The following is a 6,039-nucleotide window of genomic DNA, read 5'->3' on the forward strand; positions in this document are numbered from 1 at the left end:
CTGATATCTAGTCCTCAGCAGGCAATTTGACGCATAAGCCAGCTTGCTTTGCCATATAAAATATATTATTGAGATATTTGCTAATTAACTGTTCGATGTACAAAATGTACATCTGTGACAAAAAGTGATGAAATCCTCAAACTGACTGAAGCCAAATAAAAGGGATTGGTTGGATTTTTTCTTTTTAAATAAGGAAAAGATGCCTCGTTTTGAAAATGTAAACAAACCCTTTGGGAGTGGTTGGAGCCAAAGTGTTATTTTTGGCTAACTTTAGCCATTAAAAACAACTCCAACTAAAAATTGTCAAATGAGTTGATGTAGAGCTACAATAGTGATCCCTAATGTTAATGATGCATCGATTTGAAAATGTAGCTCGATAGTAGTATTGCTGGTAACTGGTATTTTGTTTCGATAAAGAAAGAATTGAAAGACATTCAACTATGGATCAGGACCAATCAAAAGATTACATCAAACTGTGATTCACTGGATCTAAAAAAAATCTAAAAATATCAAGGAATGATGGACGACTCAAAGCTTTTTGTAGTTTTGTATTAATCCAATTTAGTGGTTAATATACTCAATTAACCCCCAAATTTTGTGTGTTACCCATTTAAGCTTATGCATTAACATTAAGCTTTAAGCAAAAAAATAAAATTCAGTCCAAACAATTGCTTTGGAAATCCTCTGACTGGTAAATAGAGCCCACCTACTTGTAATTTACTGTAAGTGTGAATCTAGTTGTTCTGTGAAGGCCTCTAAGGCTTGATAGAAAACATTAGTGAACAAACAAGGATTGTGAAGACAAAGCACTTTCCTTAAGACATCAGCAATTCTCTCCGCAATTGCCTGGTTGAGTAAAAATAATCACTGCTCACTACTTCACGCTGCTTGGTATCTCTTTGTGCATTACTAAGAAGCAGCAGCAGCAGCACTGAGCAGGGAAGTCACGACATCAACAAGTCCCACACTCAACCAATCTGTGTGTGAGACTCATCATCGACGTTCACTCAAGCTCAGTCGACACAGGAAGGCTGGGGAGAGAGGCAGGAAATGGGTATTGAGCATGATCACACGGCCTCTGAGAGATTCGGCGCTGCGTATAAGAAAACGCGGCTGCATGGCTGTGTGTTTTCTTGAGCCGCTAAACGGCATCGGGCCGTTCTGACAAACAACTTGACAAGGAAGCCGCAGAGATGATCTCAGCGACCCCACAGTCCTGTTTTGTAGAACCAGAGCAGCTTTAGCTCAGCTGTTTGTGTTAAAACAAAACATGATGATTCAAACAGAAACTGAAGGTCCCCACAGATACTGCTTTGTGCACACACAATGCCAAATCTGCAAAGAGAAATAAAAAAAGTTTGGCTGTCACGACTGATTTTTCCATCCACATTTGTCTTACATGAAGTCTTACATGATTTCCACTTTAAATAATCTACAGGTAAAACACTCAATCTTGGAGTATTTTGACCTGAACTGTGCTAAAAAGCACTGGCAGTATGAAAAATGCTTCCTGTGCCATTGTAACATTGTGCAATATGCAAATGAGCCAAATAAAGCCCGGAAAGAAACAGTACATTAATATCCAACGATTTGTTCTTTTCCCAATCCCACAGACAGTGTAGCATCTGCATACTTCTGCATAAATTAGTCTTTTTTTTCATATTTAAACAAACTTTTGTATCAATGCATACAGTGCCAGTCTCATTTATAGAAAGTCCTGTTAAAGATGAGCAAAAACAACCTTTAAAAAAATAAATTTTTGATTTGTTAGCTCACACACACTAATGCAAGAAAACCCAGCCTTAAATCATACACCCTCTTCAGGCCAGGGTTAATTTACCCCTTTTATGTTGTTTTCTCATCTTTTTTAAGAGAAACAAAGAGAAGACGGGTGGATAGATTAATTTTGCAGCCCGTACTCAGTGTCATGTCATATGCAGGTTAATTATCCTGCAAAGAACTCTTACAGTTATATGCATCACTGTAACAGCACCTAACCCGAAATCTGTCTCTTAGGGGGAAAGGAAAAGCAAAATCACAGAGAAAGAATTTTTCTGAGGATAGGCCTTCAGAGTAGAACAAAGTATCTGCCTGAACAAATCGTGTTTTTCAGGGCCTATAAATTCAGATTAAGGCATGCAGCATCCAACGGAGCAACCCATCACCGAAACAGCTCATGATTTAGTCACAAAACAAGAGAACTTACACCAGGAGAACATGAGAAGCTTCCTGAAGCAACATTATGGAAAAATTACCTTCGTCTTTCCTTCTCCACCTTGAACAGAAAACAAGGCCATAAAATCGTGCCCACTGTCTGACCCACTTTCCATGAGAGACGTAATCTCTCCCCCTGCCTGGACAAACTTCAGCCTGTTCGGCAGCCCGGCGCGGGGCAGAAAGCCGGGGCCGGGTGGAGCGAGCCAAGCTTCTCAAAAGTCAGCGCGAGCAAAGCTGCAGCTCAGCCGTCAGCGCGATTACAACCAGGGAGAGCGTAGGCACGTGCAAACACAGAGATTAGTGCAACCCCCCCACCACCCCTCGCGCAACAAACATTACCTTAATCAGCTGAACAGAAAATGACCCGGAATCTCAGCTGTTCATTGTTGCTTTAACGGAAAATGTTCCAATGTAAAAGTAGGAACATTACTCGTTATGCTCACTAATTTACAGATAAGCTGCAGCGGCTCACTGTTTTCAGCCTGTGTACACATCAGTCTGTCATCATGACTGGATGCGGCCATGGAGACATAATAAATGTGCTTTTGGGCTCTTTTTGACGTGCGAATGAGAGTGTTAGGTCTGTCCATGATAACATCACAGCCACGCCAGACGCCGAGTCTGGGGCGTGGAGATCAGAAACCTGATTAGGTTTCACCTGATGCTACATTTTTAATGTATCTGGAACTCCCAATAAGTTATTTTTGTCTACTGAATAAATGTTTTTCACAGCAGCTGCAGTCCGTGGAATTGCAGCTACAAAAATAGTAATTCCAATGAAAAAATAATAATAATAATCAAAACTTCACAAGTTACAACAAGGAAACATGAAATACAAATGTGTTATAATTGATTTTGGGAATAGTTTGCAAAGTAATACCAGATTTTCTTTCATTAATAATAAAGTCTCATAAGTTTTTGTATACAGTGAAGCTTGCATTGTAATCTGCTTTAATCAAACACAGACTAAAATGCAATAACTTGTGGTGAAAGGTTCAAAGTCTATAAATTCAGATAATAAAATGAACCTTATGAATACAGTTCCTTGCAGAATTATTGATACTTTTCAAATTTTTTCACAACCTCCACCAGGGCTGCTCCATTTTTCCTGCTGAAGGAGAGCATCCCCACAGCATAATGCTAACTCCACCATTTGTCACTGCGAAAATGGTGTATTCATGCCGATGTGTAGTTTTCACACCTTATCGTTTGGTGTACTCAAATCGACTGGGGACCAAAATGACAACAGTTGTTATTGCTTTAGCTGATGCGGTTGGTTTTCACACTGCACTGGGTCAAATGATCTGAGTGCTTTGAAAAACCAGTTCACCTCCTGGCCTGTGGCAGCGCTACACCAAGAACTATTGAAGGAAAAGACAAGAAAACCTCTGATGAAGACACTGAACTCAACTTCTTTCTTCACAAAATGTAAAAACAAAAATGTAGTGGCATCAGATTTCAGCTACTGTAAGATTTCTTTTTTGTTGTTGGCTAGAAGCCATTACTCTTGCTAATGCTAGAGGGAGAAACTAAAATGTTTTGGTTATATGTACCCAGAATCCCCCAGGTTACAGTTGACTTCTTTCCTTTGGAGTGGTCTCCAGTTCGCTTGGCGTTCACATATCCATTGAAACCTCACCAGAGCTCATTTCAACTGAACCGAGACTTAGATTTTTAGGCAAACAAAAATTTGCTGTATTGGTCCACATCAGAGTTCGATCGCAGGTTCACACCTCCCCAAACCAACAAGACTTTTCAGGCAAACAAACTATAGTTAGACTGAAGCATCTAAACAGGGCTGGTGTGCATGCATCCAGAGATTCCCTGCACTTCCAGAATTACCAATGGTCTTGTAGCTAAATGTCTGAATAAAGCTATGCTTACCAAGCCTGTCAGTTTAGTAAACTCAAGGTAGGTTTCCAGCACTTCTATGCGCTACTTTTGGATTTTGTTCCATGAAATCCCAATCAAATAAAAATTGATTAAAGGTATTTGATATACTTTGAGAATCCTGCGATCATAGTAACGTGTCGAGTTGAATATATTTAAATGAAACCGACTAAACATGAGGAAATTAAACAATCCTTTTTTTTTTGTCTTAGCCAGTCCACACAATGTTGGGGTTGGGAGGCTTGCTTGTGTCTTCACAGACTGGGTTACTAAGGATACAGCGTTGAGCTTCCATTAGGACATCCAAGCTCTCTCTCTCTCTTGAACCCCCTTGCATGACACCGCCGACTCCAGTTTCCTCCCTGAAATTGAGACTCTCTTGACACCAACCATGAAGATCTGCAGGACCCGCGCCCTCCAAAAAATGTGCAAACGTGTGTTTTAACAACACCTACATCACGACCGGAGCCCTTTAGAGTAAAGTTCAAACTGTGTGAAATGCTAACTTCTGGAAAAATGTGCTCAATTATACATTGTTCCTCCATCTTTAAAAAAAAAAAAAAAAAAAAACTCCAAAGGAATTCCTGTGTAACCTTTAAATTCAAAGCTTTGCAAAATGAATAAAAGAGGCTTTTTCAACCCAACACAAACCTTCATCTGACGTGTTCCGCAAGATGGCTCTCCAAATTGCTTAAAAAAAAGTTAGGCGATAACCTTTGCATGCAGCAATATCCTTCTGCAACTTTACCTTGTCTTTCTGATTAATTCAATGATAGTATAATAAAAAGGGTACCAATATATGACATAATAATAAACAAATAATCAGCTTAATAACTAGCAGACAATAAAAATACAATTCTACATAAAGATCTACACCTTATAAAAGCATTATATTATCACGCTGAGGATGAAAAACAGAAGCATTTGCTAAAATTTTTTGCAAAAGGTTCACAGATTTAGTGCACAGGATGGACATGATGTAATAAATCAGGAAGCCATAACCACAACCCTGTAAAAATAAAAAATAAAAAATCAAAGCAGGTGCAGACTCGTGCATTTGTCTGTGAGTAGAAAACACTTGACAGAGACGAGTAGTTAGCAGCCGCAGCGCTGCCTGATGACTTCCCAGCAGAGTGATAGGACATTACCAAATGAGGTAAGAGGCTGGCTGGACAAAGCAGGTGACGCTCAGAAAACACAGAGGGATAAACCGGACGCTCCTACGCTGCCGTGTCTGTTATATTTACTCGGATAAATCAGTGTACTTACTAGGATACAGATGATGAAGTCCTCGCTCAGTGTCTTGTGGTGCTCCGAAGGAAATTTCACATTAATTTATCCGCGTCTGAGCTCGTGGACCAGAAATTAAAGCACGCAATAAAATAAATTAAAATATATGCATAAATATATCGGAAGACAATGAGAAATTTTGATATTGTCTCGTCTCTCTTCGCGGTAAGATGACTGAATGCTTAAAGAAATTGGTAGCCACGGTGGGTTATGTTAGAGAGCAGCCTCTCCGTGTTGCGCTGTCCTTTGTTGTGAGCATCTCAACGTAAACACAGAGCAGAGTCGTTCTCTGCCTCTCTGCGCGTGCGCATCAGGATATCACACGCGCAAAGTACGCTGGGAGCTGGAGTATTTTCATCTCATCACTCAAACGAGGCTGGTGCTGCGTTCAGTGACACCATGAAGTCAGATTTTCTGAATTCAAAGTTTAAAATTAAAATAATATTAAATTAATTTTCGGAAACTTTACAACTAACGTAGGTTGATCTAAATTTTCATTTTAAAAACATAAACACCTGTTCTTATTCGTTTGTTTTAAGGTTGTAACTTATTTCTGAGTAACCAAGGTATCCAATGTAAAAACTGGAAGGCAGTCAATCTCGGTTTTGGTTGGCTTCTTTACAGCTTGTTTTATCTTTGAGA

General features: G+C 39.6%; 1 protein-coding gene across 1 annotated transcript in view; it reads right to left on the bottom strand.

The window, feature by feature from the left end:
- peli1b (pellino E3 ubiquitin protein ligase 1b) overlaps positions 1 to 5,705 on the bottom strand; it is a 46,547-nt gene extending 40,842 nt beyond the window's left edge. The window contains exon 1 of the mRNA XM_014980183.2: positions 5,377 to 5,705. The gene's annotated coding sequence lies outside the window, so the exon portion shown is untranslated. The remainder of the gene's footprint in view (positions 1 to 5,376) is intronic.
- Between the last annotated feature and the right edge of the window lie 334 nt (positions 5,706 to 6,039).

The sequence above is a fragment of the Poecilia mexicana genome, unplaced genomic scaffold, assembly GCF_051168715.1.
Source record: "Poecilia mexicana isolate PSO_F unplaced genomic scaffold, ASM5116871v1 scaffold_15, whole genome shotgun sequence".
NCBI classification, from domain to species: domain Eukaryota; kingdom Metazoa; phylum Chordata; class Actinopteri; order Cyprinodontiformes; family Poeciliidae; genus Poecilia; species Poecilia mexicana.